Source organism: Lepisma saccharinum, chromosome 12 (genome assembly GCF_977018435.1).
Source record: "Lepisma saccharinum chromosome 12, izLepSacc3.1, whole genome shotgun sequence".
Classification (NCBI taxonomy): Eukaryota; Metazoa; Arthropoda; class Insecta; order Zygentoma; family Lepismatidae; genus Lepisma; species Lepisma saccharinum.
In genome coordinates, this window is record NC_139240.1 from 46,034,410 (window position 1) to 46,057,188 (window position 22,779).

General features: G+C 40.1%; 1 protein-coding gene across 8 annotated transcripts in view; it reads left to right on the top strand.

The window, feature by feature from the left end:
- The window catches only part of LOC145996040 (uncharacterized), a 577,368-nt gene that overhangs the window by 363,607 nt on the left and 190,982 nt on the right, over positions 1 to 22,779 (top strand). The window lies entirely within an intron of this gene.

Sequence of the window (22,779 nt, forward strand, 5' to 3'; positions counted from 1 at the left end):
AATAATGTCCGTTATTAAGAAGTATTCGCTATTCAGAAAAGAAGTGTAGGATGTTACACAATAGGATAAGCATATTACAGTACGTACTGTACGAACCTAATGTTTTTCCCCTACATTCAAGGAACAAAATACTGTACTACATACGGTGAAGTTAAATTTACTAAAGTATCCCTACATACATTACAAATTTCAAAAAAGAAAATACAGTAGTACTTTAAACTCATGATACCCTAATTCTTTAGCGATTTCGAGTGCTTTTTCACGAATAAGAGGTCCACTCACAGGCATGTTGTTGCTACGAGCACGACAAAATCATTTAAATGTTAAGTTGTCAACTTTGAAGCCCGGTGTATTTGGAAATGAGCGTTTACCAGAAAGATTTTCATTTCCAGTCCACAATTTAAGGATGTCACTTTTGTTTCTTAATTGTCACTGATTTGTGTTTTTCCAACAGCAAACCTCACGGCCATGTCTCGGACACTAAGTTTCTCTTTCTCGTAAACGTTGATGACTTCAACTTTTTCCTTTAAAGTCACTCGTTTGGGTTTCTGCGACATCGTAGCAGAAATGACACACACTGCTCAAGATAACCACAAGAAATACTGTCTACGTTCGATGTAACATGAAACAATGCGCGCTAGTTCGAAATACTGGTCATTGTTGTGTTGAATTCCAGGAGTTCCGACAGTTTTCTTTGAGGCTGTCTGTTATTAATAAGTTTTTAATTGCGTTGTGGAGGTAGTTTTCAGTGTCCGCGTCCGTTATTAAGAATGTTCGTTATTGAGAAGTAATATTGCCATTAAACCCCATGTATTTCTGTCGGGGAATTTAAAAATGTCCGTAATTTAGAGGTGTCCGTTAGGAGAAGTTTTACTGTATAATCTAAATTTATTGTAGCAGTTTTCACCTCAATTAGCATATCTGTCTACTTTTTACAGGTGAAATCTCACAATGCACGAAGAAAATACAAATCGGTGACAACGTAGAAAGAAATGGGTATTATTGTTCTACTCAGTGTGGTATTTGAAAATTTTCCATTGACTTCCTGTGAAGCATCAAGGTTATATACATAACTCCGCCCTCAAAAAAAGAAAAATCCTGGGCCTGTACAATGGAACCACGATTTTGCCAAAATTTTAGTACATTTTCACTTGGATATAACAAGAGAGAAGCGTATTTAGAATCATGTTTCTTTTTAATTCTTTCGATATTATTGCTGACCTCCGTGGCGGAGTGGTTAGTACACTCACCTCACTTAGTACTCCGGCAGTTTGTTTCATTATACAGCATATTTGCAGATGATACAATTCAACCTACGAGTATATGGTTGTTCTTTGTGAATTCCTTCATCAATTTTTGTCATATCATTACTCATCCTCTACCTCGCGAGTAGCAAAAAGTGGCAGAAAAGCGACGCTAAGTAAGAAAACCTTTTTTAAGAAACAATTTTCTTATCACGTTAACTCAGGTACAACACTTTGAAGTTATTCAAGTTGAAAATATATTTTTAAAACTGTAAAGTTTTCAGATAACGAACGGAATGACACTCTCATCACGCTGCGAATAGGAGATTTGATAATATAATTTAAAATATCACATTGGAAATTTATTGTACTGACTGCGATTACGGCTATTTTCGCATTATTGCGTTTTCACCTCCCCCAATACAATTTCACGTGATTTATGCGACACTAACTTTCTAAGGTGACACGAGACATCCCATTTTGCCTTATCCTGTTTTGCCTTACACACACAAAAAAAAAATTCCTACCAGGGAATATTATCGACATGAAGGGTCATTATTATTAATGTATTATTAACCTAACCTAACCTAACCGACAGGACAATGGGAGCCAAGGTAGGCAAAATCACAGTTTCGCCTTAGAAAGTTCGTGTCACATAAATCACGCGAAATTCTATTTGGGGAGGTGAGAACGCAATATGGCGAAACGGGAGGACACGCTGACTGCCAAAGACCACTATTTTAAGGAATACATTTATTTCTTCCTAACTATCGCTCCCTTCCATCCGTAAATACCTTCTTGATCTCTCTCAAGGTGTCCCGGTGGAGGCACATAGTGGTTCGGATCCTACTTTAAACTGTAGGCCCAGTCCCGATTAGCCTATCTTAGAAATGGACTTGGAACCAACTTCGACCTCCGTGATCCTACGGAGTTTTCCAATATTTCAAATTGCTGCTCAATAACCATAATCGGATAGGCTGCATGTCCATTCTCTTGTTACCTGATGATGTTTCAACATTTTTCTCATCCTGTGTCTCCACTCCGTGCGATGTTCGCGTGCATTCGTTTTTTTTTTCCGTGCCGTAATCCATCACGAGGAACAAGTAGCTTTCCTCACGAATCCTGATCCCCCTCCGTGTTTCTGCTTTGTTGCTATCCGTCAAGCCGTGTTTCTTGAAGGACTGCGAAGATTCTGCTCGGGAATAACAGCAAGGGCATTCGTGAAGGAGCATGTTAAGAAAAGGGAGTTTGCGTGTCGAAAGGGGTAAACGAGAATATCCTGCTCGTGTTTGAACGGCCGCATTATTATTTCGAAACCTGATTTCGTTTCCGATATAAATAATCCCGAAGATACGGAATCAGTAGCCTCTTCTATTCTTGTTGTTGTTGTAGCACCGCGTCTTAAACTGTTGTGGTTGATCGGAAAGTATTGTTCCCTCTTCGCAGATGATCTTGTATTAGGGATGGCCATAAAATCCGAATACCGGATATCCGAATTTCAAATTATCCTATATCCGTTTCGGATGCAACGGATATTCCGAGTATCCGGATGGAACAGATTTGATGAAGGATTTGTAGAAAATCCGTACAGTGAAATAGGAACCTGACGAATGCAAAAATATGTTGATAGCCCGTAAAACAGATAATGCACACATTCGGATATCCGAACATTTCGGATAATCAGTATAATCCGGATATCAGAATATCCGATGCCGGATAGAAAATTATCCGAAACCCAGCTAAAAATATATTCGGATTTGGCCATCCCTACCTTGTATCGCTAGTGACCTTATCCGCTTTTACGGAGTAGCTTGAAGCTGCAAGATGTGACTTGTGTGCGTTTTACTTGTATGGAGAGGCAGCACCTGATACACAGGTAACTTGGTCCTTGCAAAATACACTGCACTACATCACATGTTTAATGTGTCCTCCATGGCGGCGTACAACCTCTTCCAGGCGAGTAGACATGTTCCTGACAGTGGGTGTAAGGCTATGTTGGAGAATGAATTTGTGCCTCATCTTCTTGCCACTAATCTGCCAATGAACACCCAGAGGTTTATGCAAGTCGGGGCAACACCTCATACCGCGAACAATGTACTGGATTATCTGCGAGGAATATTCGGTGCTCGCGTGATGTCGCACAGCGCCATCATGATTATTATTATTTATTATTTGAAGTAGGGTTACACTTAAGCTTACAGTATTTTTACACGGATTATCTTACTATAGAGACAGCTTTTTGCCCTACATGGATTATTTGTTAAGCTATACAATTCTGCTAAATGTTTATAGATGTATAAAATATGGAAAAATATAAGTGTGCCTATATAATTGAGACACACAAGGAATAAAATACACAAGAAATAATACACAAGGAATAAAAATACACAAGGAATAAAAACACACAAGAAATAGAAATTAAGTAATTATATGTGAAGGAGGCAATGAGGCAAATGAGGCACGGTGTCAGTATTCGTAGATTAACTTCTTAATTTGTTGTTTAAATTTGGCCAAATTTCTCTCCTTTTTCCAGGCTACAGGCAGTTGATTCCACGCCTTACTTGCCAGAGATGACAGGGATTTTGATCCGTATCTTGCCTTGTTACATTTTGGTACTCGGATACTATTGGTGTTATTAGATCGCAGATTGGGATAATGCATGTTACTACATATAATTACCTTGCCGCTTAGTAAGTGGTTGTGTGTGTGAATTGCCTGATGAATTTTGAGTAGGAACGCATATTTTAGTCTGGATTCAAGCGTGGGTAGTTGCAGTTCTTCTCTGCTCGATCGTGAAGTCATGTGTGGTGTATTTTGTATACTACGAATTGCCCAATTTTGCATTTTTTCTAATTTGTTGGTGTTATTTATGTTAATCCCATAGAGTACAGAGGAACAATACTCAAGTAATGGCCTAATAAATGCTTTGTAGAAAGCTAATTTGTGAGCAAGCTGCACATATTTGCAGACATATTGAAACTGTTTGATTCTAGGTGCTGCACGTGCACACATAATCTTCACGTTGTGAAAAGGATAAATTCTTATCTAGGTACACACCAAGATATTTTAGACTTTCACTTGGTTTTATATTCGAATTACCTATTTTAATATTGTCAACTTGCGTGATGTTATTGTTTTCCGTGGATAATATTAATACTTGAGTCTTAGACTCGTTCACTTTCAACATGTTAGATTGATACCACTCAAGAACTTCGGGCATGCTTTTTTCAATATTTGCAATTACTTTCTCTAATTTGTTAGATCCGCAGTACAGGAGACAGTCGTCTGCGTATAGATACAAATCAAAGCCAAATTTCTTGCTTGCGATATCATTTACAAACATGTTAAAAAGTTTTGGGCCCAGAATTGATCCCTGAGGTACACCGAGAGATACATTCAGACCGTACGAAATCGAGTTGCCAACTTTTGTATCGATACTCCTATTGTGCAAATAGCTTTCGATCCAGTTGCACGCAGTAGCAGAAAAATTGAATTGCTGATATAATTTCTGTATTAATAACTTTGGTTGAACACTGTCGAATGCTTTACTGATATCTAGCGAAATTATGCCGATGTATTGCTTTCCTTTACGATCTAATACATGCCGCCAGTTATGTAACAGTTCATGCAGGAGTAATTCTGTCGAGTGATTTTTCCTAAAAGCGAATTGTCTGTTAGTAATTAGGTTGTTACAATTTAAGTATTGTTCTAATTGTGTATCTATTACCTTTTCAAGAATCCTACTTAATGAGGAAGTTATCGATATAGGCCGATAATTATTTAATTGCGTTGGGGACCCCCCTTTAAATATAGGTGTGACCCTTGCGTGTTTCCAGCTGTTGGGAAAGATTTCGCTTTTTATGGATGAATTAATTATATCGGTGAGAGGTTCTGTAATCCATGGGGCGAGCAGATATAATATGCGATTACTTATTCCATCGAAATCTGGACCCTTTCTGACATTAAGTTTTTGAAGGATTTTCAGTACGTCATCATGTGAGACGGGTGTAAAATTGAAGCTGGCTTCTGTAGATTGACTGAAGTTTTCAATTTGTTTGCTAGTTTCATTTTTCTTGAGCGTTAAATCATTTGTGAATATATTCGATATTGACTTTCCGACATTAGCAAAGTGGTAATTCAGGACATTCGACACCCTCGCAGCTTCGGTAATTATTTCATTATTGTGTTCAATAGATGTGATGGATTGGTTTTTATTGTCATTTCCCGTTATAAAACTAAAAATCTTGAATTTATTGTTGCCTGCATATTTACCAGAATAGATTTGTTGAAGGAAATAGTTTCTTTTCGCATCTTTTACTGTTTTTGTTACGTAGTTCCTTAAGATCTTATATTGTTCCCACGTGTAATTATTATTATTATTTGAACTGCGTGCGCGCTTAAACATCCGGTTCTTGAGTGATATCAATCTAAGAAGACTACCAGTGATCCAGGGGCGCTTGTTGGCCCTAACGCGAAACGTTTTTATTGGCGCATAGACATCAAGAGCTTCGGTTATTAATGACTGCAAATATGTTACCTTATCGTTTATATCCGGCATCGTTGATGTTTTGTGAAATGGTAGATAGGAACAATGATCAACGAATTGCTGTTCAGGGAAATTTTTAAATGAACGCCTAGTTACTAGCATTCTAGAAGATCTTTGTGGCCTCAGATTAATTGTTGTGCATATCAGAAAATGATCGCTTAAATCATTCATTGCCACAGCGGATTTAACATGCATTTCTCTCTTGTTTGTAAAAATGTGGTCTATGAGACTTTCACTTTTGTCGGTCACGCGTGTCGGCAGACGAACGAGCTGCTTGTACCCCGCTGATTCCATCGTGTCGAAAAATGCATTATCCCCTGCAGTAGGTTTCATGACGTCATGATTTGTATCTCCAACGAGAACCGAAGCGTGGCAAGCCGGAAGAGATTGCAAAATAGTTTCTAATTTTCCATTAAAAGTGACGGCGGCCTTGGGATGTCTATACACGCATCCGATAATTAATGGTTTGTCGTTTTGTTTGAGTTTCAAAGACACCCACAATCCTTCAATGTCCACATCCGACACAGAATAAATAAGTTCCGATATTACGTCGGTTTTTACGTAAACAATAATGCCGCCCCCTTGCTTAGAAGAGCCACGATCGAGCCTATACAGTTTGAACCCTTCAATTTCGACGTGCCGATCTGGAATAGAATCATCTAGCCAAGTTTCGGTGATTGCAACGTAAGTGAAATTAGTTATGTTTGAAGCTGCGATTTGATCTATTTTGTTCTTCAGCCGGTTAATATTGATGTGGCCCATCGTGATATTTTCTGTGTCATCTGGGATTGCGAGGTCCTCTACTTGCGGATACAAGTTTGAAAGGAATCTCCGGTTCGCCACGCTCAGGCAGTGCAACGCCACGGGGGGTGTCGGGTCATTGCCATGCGGGGAGGGAGGAAAGGAAGGAAAGGGAGGAAAGCTATTTACAGCCCCAGCATTGTGGTCTCGACCTTGGCCTCGGGGAGAAGGGAGAGAGTGGCCATTCTTGCAAATATCAGGGAACATCTTTCAGGGGTGTCCAACGAGCTATCTGGCACTGACACAGCACAACATCGACCTTTTGCCTCCTTGCATTCAAATTAACAAACCTCATGATTAATAAAATGATTGGAAATAAGTGTATATATATATAATATATGAGTAATGGAAATGAAGTTATTTAAAGGGGAAGGATATAAGTAAAGTGAAGTGAGTGAATTAATAGTTTCAATTACTGTATGTAATGAGTGCCAGCCGAGGGTTAAGTTTGTCACTTTCTATACTTGCTTAGGTCGTCCAAGCTGTCAATTTTCACTGTGGCGTTGTTGTGCAGTGCCAAGATATTGCCATCAGAAGTCCACACACGCTGGAAAGTTCCACTATTTCTTACCTGGTGAAATAGTTGCAGGTTCTGCCGGGTGAGGTTCTCCGTGATAGAAATGTGGGGGCGGAATCCTTCAGGAGCTTCTTCTTCTGGAGCACCAACCGACGAGTCCTGTAGGATACGAAACGCACGATCAGTGCCCTGCTCCTCCCGTCGCGTCGCTTCGCTCCCAGGCGGTGGCATCTCTGGAGCTGGGATGCATCGACGGGAACCTGCACCTTGTCCCGGAGGATGTCCAGCACCTTTTCCTCGCAGTTCTCTTCTTCCGATTCTCCCACACCATGGATCACGAGGTTCAGTCTCCTGTCGTATTGCTCAATGGAGTTTATATGCGACTGTAACACACTCACGGTGGATCTGAGGGCCTTGATTTCTGCATCATATTTTTCCTTTGTTTTGCAAACGGCTTCCTCCACAGCCTCGGTTATCATTTGCGTCAGAGAAGTCTTTATTAGCGACTGTACTTTGTCGCTAACGAAGGCCAGGGCTATCCTCTCGTCCAGATCCCCCAGTTGAGAGTTCAGTTCTTTAGCAACGACTCTCTCCATCGTGCTCTCGATTCTGCTCCATTCACCTTTCGTGATACCCATGTTGCCAGAAAAATATAGCTAATGCACAAACACTCAAACTCGAAATGCTGCTCCTGCAAAGATTTGCACTCACAAAAAATCACGTTCACTGCAGCATAACGTTCACTCCCTTCAGAAAATCACTTCACCACATATTGTCCACCCCTGCACGCGGAGCTAAGGGAAAACACGTCCGACCTCTTTGATTCCTTTGGCACCCTTAAGCCCAGATTTAAATCCTTGCGATTTTTTTTCTGTGGGGCTATTTGAAAGAGAGACTGTTCCCTTTACGGCTTCAAACTCTTATGGACATGCGTGCCCGGATTGTGCAGTTGTGTGGTGATGTTCATGAAGATCTGTGCAGGAAGTTGTGAGGAACATGTCTAATTGCCTGGAAATGGTTGTACGCCGCCATAGAGGACACATTGAACATGTGATGTAGTTCAGTGTATCTTGCAAGGACCAAGTTACCTGTGTTATCAGGTGTTATTCATTTCCCTTCTACAATAAAGGTGCTGTTCAAAGATTAAATGTGTCAACTGTTCGTGTCCCCACCCTGTAAAAATATAGTTGCACACTTGCGTGGAAGGTGTCCACGACAAAGAGGTTTTTTATAGGGACTCCAGTATGTGATCTTGCGTTGTCGTGCAAGAAGTAGCAACTTCTCGTTCCTGGAACTGTCTTGCTTCGTGGCAAGGTGCCGCTCTTGTACTCGTATATGAATTGTTGTTCCGTTGTTATTCACATAGTCTCTTGTTTTTGAACCGTCGAAATTTATAGTGTAGATTTCTTCGATAACTGTCCATTCTTTCTGATTTATTCGTTCCATTAACTATCAGTAGCTGTTGAAACAATCGCGATGATGCATATTTGATCTTTTCCTCATCTAGTACAAAATTATGCAGACTATAAAAACATTCATGTACATAATCAACATGTGAGGCTCCCCAATTTAACGCACTCGCCCCGGTTCTATTCACAGTGGAATATTTTACTGGTACGAATCATGCATTAAATTGTTGGTTCAGTCCAGATTAGCATATCTGTTCACATGAAGACGTAATCCTCTTAGCCATGCTGGCTCGGAGGAGGAGACACTAAAGTTCTTGGCCTCTGCTTTATTTCTGAGTGTCCCTTCATCAATTTAATCTATTCCTCGCATCCTCATAGCCGTGATTAGCCAAAAGTGGTGGAAAAGAGTCGTAAAATAACAAGAAGAAGAAGAAGAAGAAAACAGTCCTGTTACCTAATAGCGTGCTTACGTTGAAATCGAAACCAAACACACGAGCAGATTTGAGCCAGAAACGAATTGCTTTTTGATTTGTGTGAATGAGGAAAATTATCTGTTTTATAATGTTCGTTGCTGAAATGTTTAGTAGGGATAAATGTAATTGAATACTTATGTTTGTTATGGTAGTATTTTATTTTTGTTCGTTTGATTGTACACGTTTTGCGGGTTAAGTGATAGAACAGCAAAAGGCTGAACTTCGCCCATGAATAAAAAATGTCTAATTCTAATTGTGTTTTTTTTTTGTTTCACGTTTCCGTAAACATAACGGCTGCTCTGGCGAATTTAACAATAAGAAATCTATTGAATTTTTCCGTGTACTCTCTCTCTAATTTAAGTGTAGGCTACTTTCTGTTGAATCTATAAAAAAAAAAAAAAACATATTGGAACTTTCTTGTTGTGTATTTGTCTCTAAACAATATCCTCTCTAGCGAGAGGTATATAATTTAATCCAGTACATTTTTAGAGACCTTCAGGTTTTCTTTCATGTCTTGGAAATACTATGTTTGCGACACGTTGTCACGTTCCCACAACATCGGGCTGCGAGTGGCTCGACACTGTATCTGTAAACAGACACACGCAGTCGCAGGAGCTAAGTGAATTTCCCTCAGCTCCTGTAGTCAGCATCATGGGAACTCCAAAAGTCTGCACTGGAACCATCTCAGGTGGGCAAAATAAAAACGCGAACCACCGGATATAGGTTTTTATCTCGTTTTATTGGGTAAGTCAATTTGTGTACATGGGGAATGCTATAAGCGCGAGACAGAAACCGAGTAATTTCAGATTTAGAACGCGATAGCTTCTTAAATATCCGACTAAGATCGTCCTTAAGAACTTTACTCAGTATAGAAAAACCTGTGGGGTGTGAGCGACTCAACACTTGGCCTGTAAACAGACCCACGCAGGTGCGGATATCAAGAAACAACTCCTCTAGCAAATTAATTTCGGCGTATTTATACCCGATTTCTGTACTCTCGAACCCCTGACTATACCGCGCTAGGGATCGCTAGACAGTTTCGGTGCCAATGAGAAACGAGGAAAAATACGTCTGCTGGACAGCGAGGAGCGAATGGAAGCCAGAAGAGAGGCGCTTACGTAGACGCTGTTGCCACGTTGCGTATTTTAATTGGCTGCCTGGCTTTGACTTTCCCCAGCACCGAGAAAGCCATCAGCTAGCGCGGGAACCGGGACAGGTTGTAACAAACACGGTATAGCAAGTTATGAAGACAAAATCTTTCTCAATTTACAATAAAATGTCCAGTTTATACATAAGTTGGATTTGATAAATTATCCAAAAGGTTCTGATACATCTTTTTCAGTTAACAAATACTTGTACATCGATAAGTATAAAATTAAAAACTTCCGCCATTAGTTTCTTACACACAGGTTAGTACATCAACATATTTTGAAATTTTAATTGGCGTTCATTTGATTACGTCATAGCCTTTAGTATCGGAACAATCAACTACACTGTTTTTTGTCATACATACCTTATACATTTTTCTTTCTTTATAAATGATTTAACAAATTTATCAAATTAAGGAAGGCGTAACAACGTGAAACGATAGCTAAAGTAAACCAGAGTGACACATTTGTCGCCTCCCTTCCTCACACCTCCCCCTCCCCCTATCAGTTCAGACACCTTACTAGGTAGGTTGTCAAGATAAAGCTCTGTCATAAGTCAGGTTTTCCCCCCAGCCCGTCGTTGGCTTAGCATGAAAAATGGCATGCCTATTAGGATAAGCCTGCGACATGTTTTCACTGTTGACGTCACAGTTCGTTTTGTAACGTCACTTCACTGCTCAGCATGGACGTGTGTTTTCTGTGATATGTTGCAGGCACCGTCTGCTCAACAAATAGCTTAGATTCTGTATACATGATTTAGAAAATTTTCATTATATCCTGTGCGCATGTTCAAGATTGGTAAGATTATTGGCCAACACTAGGAGAGAGCGTAGGAAGTAATGAGTGCATGCATACCTTGTATACAGGTTTCAGGTGAAATAATGTGTTGATCCCAGAGGTTATCCCTAAATTCACGCTGGAAACTTGCCTTTTCGCAGGGTAACGAGGCTCTGGCGCCTGGTTTCACAGCCAGGATTATGTTGTCTTGTGCGTTGTGAATGTCCCTATCCAGCGTCGGTTCTTACCAAAGAAGTGAGAGTTAATTAGTTAGCCCAATGCGCTATGAGTGCAGGCGTCTCGGGTTCGAATCCCGACCTGGGCTTTGATGTTCTTTGTGAGTGTCCATCAATTTCATATCACTCATCCTCGTCGTGGCGATTAGCCAAAAGTGGAAGAAAAGAGACGCTAAATGACAATAATCAATCAATTTGATTTGATTAGTTAATAATTTATGTGTGGTTAGTTGTTATTATCATCATCATTAAACAGCTTACAAGTAATCAACATTATATACTGTATATTATTTTAATCAATTTCATTATACTTATATATCGTGGGCGCTTATTAACAGCAAGGTTATTATTTTTCATTATGTTTATTGTTGAAATGCATTCATATTTATATTATCAGCTTTCGAAAATTATCAAAATGTCTGAATTTTCTCTTTTTGAGAATACATACAATTAATTAGTGCCAATTACAGTTTATTTTATCCATAACCATTTCTGAAGCGTGCTTAGGTTATGAGGAAAATAACAATTAATCATAATAATATAATAATAAATACAATATAGCAAATAATATTAATTGTTGATTTGATTATGTAATTAGTGCAAAATGTCTACTAAGACAATGGAGGGGTTTGGACCATTACTACAGTACATCCCCTTATATACAGCCATGGCGCCAAGATATCTATATGCTATCGAAAAATATGTAAACTACAGGCTTCAGTCTTAGCAATCGGCACTAGCGCCACTGCATCCATACCAGAGCTACAGATGTGGTGGTGGATCTATAGTTGTAGTTCGTAATTTAGGGTGTGGTTGATATTTTCGGAGACAGGTGATCCGTCATTAAATTCTGCCGTCATCACTGAAATCGAGGTTTTGAGATGCGATTTCAATGCCTCCTAAGATCGTCCTCATTACAAAAAGTGCAAGAGATTTCTTTAAGCGTTCTTTCGTTTATCAATCTTTAGAGCTTGGCATTCACTTAGTAATCAAGTTGGAAAGCTGTTAATCAAATGAAAGATTTACATTTTTGCTCGTTGTAAATGGAATTCGCTTCAAACATTCAGTAAATATTGGGTTTTGAGTTAAATAAATGAAATTGTAAGATCGTTTGAATACGACTAGATTATGTACTTAAAAAGTTTTTTTTTTCCTTTGCGCGCTGTGCTAACCACTCTGCCACGGAGGCCGGCTATGCAGACCGTGAGTCGGACGGCACAGCATCGCTAGTCTGCAAAATGCAGACCAGGGTGTACCGCGCAGTGGCGCAACCCGGGGGGGGGGGGCATTCTCCCCCCCCATCCTTCGACGGAAGTCAATTCTAGGCGGGCAAGGGGGGCAAACATTGACGGCCAAGTGTACCTGTAAGGGGCAATTACCGCCTTCAACTGCAAATAAAAACACTATTCGTAAAATTTTCTTGCTCGCTTCGCTTGCAATCCCTTCTTTTTCTGGTCTTATCAAGTTCAGGACCGTAGTTAGGGGGCGGCGGGAGTCGCCCCTGAACGCCGAACGATCTAAATGAAAATAAATTGTAAAATTGATTGATTGATTTGTGGTTTTAAGTCCACTTTACCCAAAATAAGGCTAATTGGGACTGGCCTTACAGTTTAAAGTGGGATCCGGACCACTGTGCCATGTGCCTCCACCGGGTACCGAACTGGTGACCCCTTGATCACAAGGTGACAATGTTACCACTTCACCATCGAGGAGGCACAAGAGTTGCATTGGCATCCCGTGAAATTATTTGCGCTGTATTAAATCAATATTGATTTCAGCCTGGATAAAAATTCGATCCAAAAATTTTCTTCCTCGCTCCGCTCGCAACCTATCATTGTTCTTTGTAATGCATTGTAAATTCCCAGACAGAGATATAAGACTTGTCTTAATTAATTTTTGTCTTAAAATGCATGAACAATTGTTTTGAGGAAAGGGAGCGTGCACATTTGAGAGACAATTTATGTAATTTTTGCTGTTGGTTTATTGTGAGATGGATGAATTGGTTGTTTAATGTATTTAAAATATGTTGTTAAAAGAAACTTTGAATACTTACACAATCCACGTCCCTCCATGTCGCATGTGTGTGAAACATATATCGTGCATGAAAGTTATACATGTTAATGTAAAAAATAATTATATTTGGAATGCATTTATCAAGCATTTTCTGTCTTTCAGAAATAGTTTGTGTGCTTGTTTTCCATTATTAATGTGAAATTGAACGTGTTGAAAAAATAATTCAAATCGTTTGTTCGAACACAAATGCTTTAGCACCAACTTCTACCCCCTTTTTGCATAATTGACAAGGGTAATAACGTCTTTGTTACTACGTCTACTGATGAGCGTTGAAAATAGATATCCATGGACATCCATGTAGAGTGAAGAGTACAAGGGCCTTGTCATTTAAGCATTTGGTTTTATTAACCGCAAACAACTTTTACACAATCGGTGCTTTCACCTTTCACGTTACCGACATGTTACCAATCAACAAATCAGAATACATCACGACAACATGCAAGTTGTCTTCTTCTAAACATTCCTCCACGGAGTACAAAAAAATATTTAAAATGTACTTTAAAAATAATTATAAAAGATTATCTTTGTCACTGCATTACATAGAACTTTTAACATATAAAATACAGGTCTGTAAAACAAACTTATGAAATACATGTTTAAAAATGGAAATGTGATCGTTGGTCATTGTAGTAATCAGGGTAATTTCCTACATGCCTCTTGCATTGTACTTAATGTACTACACTCAAACTGAAGTCCAAATTCCTCCTCAGTTCTCTTGATGTGTCTGTCATCTTATATCTGTGATCCTCTTGCCAGTCACTAAATGTAAAAATAAAATACACCTAACCGTTGTTAGATTGCAAGTGGTTTTACCAGAGAAAATTTACGCAAACCGCATTTTGTAGACGAATAATACGAAAACCGCGTTACATTGTTGGAAAATACGCAAACCGCCTTATATCGTTGAATAGGTGCTAAAACACAAATGCTTTAGCACCAACTTCTACCCCCTTTTTGCATAATTGACAAGGGTAATAACGTCTTTGATAATACGACTACTACTAATAATAATAATAATAATAATAATAATAATAATAATGTTGCTACCGGGTTCGAATCCCGGCTTGGGCATGGATGTTTGTGAGTGTCCATTCATCAATTTCATCATATCATCACTCATCCCCATCTTCACAAATTAGCCAAAAGTGGCACAAAAGCGAAGTAAAATAAAGCAGATTAATAACAATAACAATGTTATAATAATATTATTTATATTAGCATTATTATTAACATGATAATAATTATTATTATTGGTACGTTTATCCTGGTACTTGCCCCCCCCCCCCAAACAAAAATTCGTGGTTGCACCTCTGGTACTGCGTGGAAAGGGGCTTGACATTTGGACGTCTTCGCAAAAGGCCACCCCTTACATCCCTCGTGTCGCTTGGAAACGAACCATCAGAAGTAAGTGCAACCTTCCGAACCGAAGCGACGCGACAAGCTGCACGTGTTCTTATCGCCTGCCTGTTTTCTTGAACTGTCACAGTTTTTCCAATACCGTGCATCGTGTCGCTTCGGTCTGTTGTTCGCGCATGCGCAGTGAATGTTTTGCTTTAGACTGAAGGGGCTCGTGTCGCTTCCGCTTCGGTGCAGTCCTCCGCTGTTGCTTGGAAGCGAACTCTCAGAAATAAATGCAACTTTTCGAACCGAAGCGACTTAACATTCTAAAAGTGTAAGACGGCTGTGTTTTCTCAAAGGCTTGCATCGTGTCGTTTCGGCACGAGGACAACATTTCCAACATCCCCTGTGACAAGGTACGTGCTTATTTTGAATGTAATTGTAACTATAATTCTGAGAACTTGAAGTCATTTCGAAGCCAAAGGAAGGAAAACAGTGTCCGTGATTGGTAGGGAACTGGGAAGTCTCTTTTGCAGAAACAGCTTAGTACTAAAATCTTACGAATATCAACCTCGACCGCTTGTGACAGTGAGCTATTGCTCGCGGCGATAGTCCCTAGTCGATTCCCCTAAGGTATTCAAATCTCAGCTTCCCTCCCCCCTCCCTCCCTCTGGAAACGAATTGCAGGGGATAAAATTCTGCGGCTTCGGCAAATAATCCTTTTTCTTCTTCTTTGTTGCACAATCTGAGACAGAGATCAGAACATGAATAATTGATTCCAGTCACTGATGGTGGCATGGCCGTTGGGAGGACATCGTTCATTTCAACTTGCAAAATAGCTGAAATGTTTTTTTTTCTATTAATAATATAAAATGTTATTTTTTTATTATTAATATAAATAAAGTTGTTAGTTAGTATTTAATCAGGATAACCAAAGTAAAAACTGCGTTAGATGGGAAATGATTGACTTTAAAATACAGGGTATGCTTCCAAGCGACGTCACTTGTTTGTCGGGATGCAGGTAACGACATCTCCAATGCGATTCATCAGTTCCAAAATCTAGGCAGGACGTGTTTCTGGATGGTTGTAGGAAAAGGAGAAAAATTAGCATCAAGCTTATGGGAATATTATTCCTAATTATTTATTGATAGAGCTCAACAGGCCGAACCCAATTATAGTTCTCTAGTTACATAATTACATATTCTTACAATAAATTCACTGCAATGTTTCAGTGATGGTTGTTGCTTTTAAGCGTGTGTAAACTCGTTGCAAAAATATCAATGGTGTTATTTACACTTGAAACTGTGTTGAGAGGGTTGTACGAGGGTGTACCCAAAAGAAACCGGAATTTGTTTTTAAAAGCCATGTTTTTTTTGCTGATTTTTTATACAAAACAACCTTATCACCTTCAAAGTACTCTCCATGACACTTAATACATTTGTCCAATCTGTGATTCCATTCTTGGAAACGTTTTTTAAACTCATCTGTTGTGATGGCTGACAGCTTCTTCCTCGTTTTTTTCTTTATCTCTTCTACGTCGTCAAATCGCTGTCCCTTCATGTCCCTCTTCATTCGGGGAAACAAAAAAAAGTCGCACGGAACGAGGTTAGGTGTGTAAGGGGCGTGGGGCAAGAGTGTCATGCTGGTTTTTTTTTGCCAAAAACTTGCGCTCGGAGCTCTTCTTTCAAAGCACGGCATGTTTCCACTCGACACTCTTTTTGCTGGTCACTCAGATTCCGAGGCACAAATTTCGCAGCGACCCGTCTCATTCCCAAATCTTCCGTTAAAATTCTCTGAACCGAGCTCCAAGACAGTCCAGATAACTTCCCCAGCTCTTCAATGGTCCGTCGTCGGTCTTCGAGCACAAGTTCACGAATTTTATCGACATTTTCGTCCGTTCTGGAAGTTGACGGACGTCCAGAACGGGGTTTGTCATCAATCGACATGTCACCTTTCTTGAAGCGAGAAAACCACTCGTACACTTGAGTTTTCCCCATAGCGCTGTCCTTGTAAGCTGTGTTCAACGTCACAACCGTTTCTGCGAGCAGGAAACAAAATTTCACAGCCGCACGCTGTTCTCTTACATCGGTCATCACAAAAAAACGAGGTGCGAGCGAAACTGCTTTTACGAAAAAAATCACAGTGACCAGAGACAACCTTCCCCAGCGAAGCCACTGAGTGCACTGAACTCACAACGAGTTGCTCGACGCTTGCCTAGCGGGAAAAAATCGTACTACGGAAGCTCCGCCCAGCGCAACGTTATTCAGGTTTCTTTTGGGTACACCCTCGTACGCTCAAACTTAAGATGGCGTAGAAAAAACACATTAACGGAAAGAGGACACTTTATATTATTTCTGCTATTTTACAACCGTCAGCTAATTATGCTCATCAGACAATTATTCATATTCGAGTAGTACATAAAATATGATTAGTAAAGGAAGGTTAAGTGTATGTGTGACATTGAAATTTAAGGTGAAATAAGATAATAGAAAGATATAGGAAAAATAATAAGTTAGAGGGTATGGATGATGTAGGTTTCCTGGAGATGAAAGTCTTTAAACAAACAAAACCGTGAAAAAATACACTGGGTGCGTTTCATGCTCGATAGAAACATATTTTTCAAATCGATTTACCCTAGACTTGTCACAGTAAGTCAACGGTTCCTTCATCACTACTACCCTGTTAGCTTTCTGGAGATAAGATTTTTTTTTTTTCACGAAACCAAAACGCGTTTTCGTTGCTGTACACTGAATATTCCCGGCATCGTATGAGCTGCAACGAGTGGAGAGAGAGCCTAATACCAGACTCTGTGGTTGTCTTGTCCACGTGACTCCCCCGTGGCGGAGTGGACCAAATTGAATTGCCTCGGAGAAACGTGTTAAGACTGCCTTACAAGCTCCATTTTCCGTCCTCCTCCGCCCCCCTTCACGGTGTACGCGGATGCAAACACCGTGTTGGGGCCCTTCTCCTCAGTAGTCACTTCATTAGCATGGGGGACAAATGATGTTTCTCTTGTCTGCAGACCAAAGTGAATTCGGGATCTGTTCGCACTTGAAATGCTTGCAGCTTTTCCAACTTTCACCACCCTGAGAATCTTCAATTATGATATCGCTCTGAATTCAGGGTTGATTTAATTATTTGTACAGTCACCGACAATAGCAATGGGACACCCACAGTCGGATTAAAAAATATAGATACTCGAGTTTGTACTTCGATTAAAAATTAACCAGCAGACTTACATAAAAACAGGTTACATCAAAATTTAGCTTATTTGTCGTTAATCTGCACACAGTGACGTCCGTTGAACCGTGGAAACTGCAGACTGTCGCTGCGAGTCAGTGCGTGCAGTGTTGCCACATTCCGCGTACATATTTACTCCGTAGACTAATGATCTGTATAAAATCGATTTCGCAATGTGAATTGACAATGGATTTTCAAATGTTAAAATTATGAATTGTGTTGAAAACCTTTCTGCCTGCAACGTACTAAAATTTCATCACGATCGGACCACTAACTAACTAACTCTCTAGCCTTCGTAAACCCGAAGGTTCATGGCTGCAGCAACATAGGCCTTCCATCTGTCCCTATCCTGTCCCTATCTTTAGCAAGATCTATATACTCTTTTCCATCCTTACCGATTTCCTTTAGGTCCATCTCAAAGTTATCCCTCCTTCTTCGTCTTGGTCTGCCTACCGGTCTCTTACCATCAGGTTTCCCAACAACAATCGTGTAAACTCCTCTTTCCTCTCCCATTCGTGCCACATGGCCTGCCCACCTGACCGTTCGAACCACCCGTTTTTTTTTTATTTATAGAATTTCAGAGAGAGCGATTGTTTACAAAACTAAAGAAAATTGGTTGGTGTATAGGCTTAACACAGAATTGAACAAGCTAAATTTTGATGTAACTCTTTTCTATGCACGCCTACTGGTTAATTTTTAATTGGAGTCCAAACTCTAGTATCTATAATTTTTAATCCGATAGTAGCTTTCAGGAAAGTGAGTGTTTCTCAGAGGCGTCTCGGGAACACATGCTGCGCATGCGTCAGTTATGGGAAAAAGGACACTGCTCTGCGACGACATTCATGAGCATTTCTACATTCTAATTTCTTCATATAGGAGACACGAGAGCGCTGAACTAAGCTTATATTACTTTCTTTCACTTCAGATCCAAGAAATGTAACACAGCGCTCTCGTGTAAAGTAAATACTTCTCCTATATGAAGAAATTAGAATGTAGAAATGCTCATGAATGTTGTCGCAGAGCAAGCCACAATTGACGCATGCCCAGCATTAACCGCATGCTTTCACGAGACGCCTCTGGTATTTCTGGATCTAGGTGTCCCACTTTTATTGCCGGTGACTGTACTTTCGAGTGACGAAGGATGCAAAGGGGCAAGGGCATAGTAGGAATCGAAAGGCACCAGCCCAGCATTTACCTGGCGTTAATCACAAAAGAACTCACTTCTGGCCAAACGTTACTTTTGGATTATTATTGCCTTCCTGATAGCAAAGTGGTAACGTCGTCTCCTTGTAATCAAGGGATCACGGGTTCCATACCTGGTGGAGGCCCATACACTTAAAGCTGTAGGTCCAGTCCTAATTAGCCTCTCTGCACATAAAAGTGGACTTAAGATCTGAAGAGAAAAACTTTGAATTGAGAGCCATAGGACCAGCATATTTATATTTCCTATCTCACCATCAAAGGTTCCGGGTTAAGAGTCTCGGCCTACACATGGGTATTTTTTTTGTTCGTGTCCGCTCGGTAATTTCATCAATTATTATCACCTCCGTGGCGAAATTGATACTACAGCACTCTACGACGCCAGGGGTCCCGGGTTCGAATCCCGGCCTGGGCATGGATGTTCTTTGTGAATGTCCCTTCATCATATCATCACTCTAAATCTTCGTGACTAGCGAAAAGTGGTAGAAAAGCGAATATACCAAACCAATCAATCAATATCATCTAATCATCATTCATCCTCATCCAAGACTGCCAGAAAAAAACCTTAAGTAACCGTTTCTTTCTAAAAATTTGTATTTCATGGGAATGAAATGTAATATCCCCCCCCTTTGTATGCCTCTACTCGACCCCTCTTCATAGGTCCAACCTACTGTGCTGTGTGCATTTTTTTCATGACTACACCTTTCAAGTATTGCCTGAAGCACTAATCCGTACGCTCCCCTAGCGTACAGGGTAACTATCCAAAAGATCTCCCCACAATATGAATTCCTATATATTTAGGAACACATCACCCTTACCAAAAAAAATATGCTAAGTCATAAAAATCCTAACCCTACTCATTACTACGAGGGTCACTATTTATATTTTGAGCCTAACAATGAAAAAACAAGAATTTGGCATTGAAAACTGCTTTATTGTTTTTCGAAGTATTCTCCTTTATGGTCAATACACTTTTGCATTCGTTCGAACCATTTGTCAAAGCAGTTTTTCCAATCTTCTTGAGACACCTCCATAATGTGGTTTTTGAACGCATCAACGGCGTCTTCCGCCGACGAAAATCGTTGTCCACGCAATTTATTCTTGACATTCGGGAACAAGAAGAAGTCATTGGGTGCCAAATCAGGACTGTACGGCGGATGACCCATCAATTCGATTTTTTGACTGGTCATAAAGTCGGTTGTTAGACGAGATGTGTGACAGCTGGCATTGTCTTGATGAAGAATGATCCGACGGCGTTTGTTTGTTTTCCGTATTTGACCGAAGACCTCTGGCAAACAAATTGTTGTGTACCATTCAGAGTTGACCGTTCTACGTTCCTCTAATGGCACAGTTGCCACATTACCATTTTTCCTGGAAAAACAGGCGACCATTTGTTTCGATGTGCTTCGAGCGCGAACAACTTTTGTTGGATTGGGTTCATCTTGAAACACCCATACAGTCGACTGCTGCTTACGTTCCGGCTCATATGCATATATCCATGATTCGTCACCTGTTACAATCTTATATACGTCTTTTGAAGCACCACGATTGTATTTATTGAGCATTTGTTTGCACCAATTGACGCGAGCGTCTTTTTGAGTTTTTGTCAAATTGTGTGGGATCCAACGAGAACATACCTTTCTCACAGCTAAATGATCATGTAATATTTTATATATGCTGGTGGAACTAATGCCTATGTATGTCACATGACGATCTTGCAGTATTAGTTTTTGCTCAGCATCAATGTTTTCTTGAACAACAACTGATTTTGGACGACCTTCGCGAATCTCGTCGGTGAGCGAATGGCGGCCACGATTAAATTCGTTATACCAACGTTTCACAGTGGCAAAGGATGGGGCTTCATCGGCAAATGTGGAAGTAAGTTGATCGATGCACTCTTGTCTTGATAATCCACGTCGAAAATCGTAAAAAATCATCGCATGAAAATGTTCACGAGTTAATTCCATTTTATTGTTGTCGCGCAATCTCCAAGGCAACATAAACAACACAAATGAAGCTATTGACAAAACATTTGAAGTACGTTATGGTCAATAATGCCAGACGATTCCGTGCAAACGTCAAATCGCTCCTAAATTCAATCAACGTTGCCAAGGCTCAAAATACAAATAGTGGCCCTCGTAAGCTATACCCTCAATAGTCAAATTAAATAATTACTGCTAATCTAATTAAATATATACATAAATAATCTAATCAATGTCCTAATTTTGTTAATATTGCCATAGTTAAAAGGATTGGATTATAGTAAAAATGGTATGATGAACAATTAGCCTTACGTGCTCGGGATTCGATCATTGTTCTCCTTGCAACAGTGCGTTGAATATCCACCCCTCTCTTTTCCCCGTAAACATTCAGTAACCGTACACTTTGTTTGGCCTTTGTTCCATGTTCCAGTGCTCTGTTTACCCCCAGCGATCTCTCTCTTTGAAGCTAAGCCGCTTTAAGACTCTTGAGAGTAGACCCGGCCATATGGGGCCTGGACGATGGGTTTCCATGGCAACGGGTAGTATAGGTAACATGAACTCCTCTTAGCTCTTTGTCTTCCCCTGCTTTCATCTGCTGGAATGAGAATTTTTACGTGCAGTGCCGTGCGCGATCTTTAAACACACCAACAGGAGACGGGCCTGTGTAAATATTTGGTCCAATCTCCAAGGCCAGGGGTTGTGCAAATGTCGAGCTGATTTCACGTCACTTATTTTTTAAAGGTTTCAATTTTTTTTGTTAAATGTGTGCACAGGGTGGTCCAAAATTAACGGTCCGATTTAAATTTCCTTCCCATTTTTTGTAGATGGCGCCTCGTCTCCGATGCAACGCTCCGTAAACATGTACAGTCGTCGCGATTGTGCAGAAATTGTGTAACGATTCCCTCGTGTGCTTCTCCACATGGAAAAGCAGCGTGTGTAATAGGGCCAAACCCACTTGGGGAAGTTCATGTGAACTTCCAGATAGACAATAGTCGGTTTGGTATTTTGGTGGACGCAATGCACCTAATAGCTCTGTCATTTTGTAACATCATTTCACGATACGAGTACGCGAAGTGTGAACACAACCTTGTTGTGAACTGAACAAATGACTTGGGTCTTCCCACCAGATTACAATGATGGTGTGTGCGTGTGTTCGACCACCTTCCCCATGGAAAAATCCATGTGGGGAAGTCATGATCTATAATCTTTCACTTGATCGTCTTTATCATGTCAACCTGCTTCATCTTCCTGCTCGGTGCTGTTTTGTACGTGGCCAACACGATCGCCTGATTTAGCTCCTGGACTTTTTTCTTTGTTTGTTGTGGGTGTTGAAAAGTTAAGATCCGGCATTCATACTGTTTCAGAAGGAAGTGTACGATCTTGGTGTACCCAAAATATGACACTGTACGTCTTGTACACACAAGAGCAAAAGGACGTTATAGTTCATAAACAAACCATAATAGAATAGTGAATTTTAATCGACCATCGTGCGGGTAGGCAACCCGAAATACAGAAGGATTTAGCGCAAGGAGGAGCCAGATACTTTATGACTCAGAGTCCCGTATTGTTCGAGATTTTAGTGAATTAGAAAATGTCGCCCTAAATCTAAACTGGTTTATATTGCGACTTACTTATTTAAATATTACAAAGAATTGGCTCTCTGATTATTTATTATTAATGTAGACATAAGTTTTCTGTTCTGTTTTTTGTGCACACTTTTTTATTTATAGATTTATTATGTATTTTGTTATCCAATATTTTCCATCCTTACCGGTTTCCTTTAGGTCAATCTGGA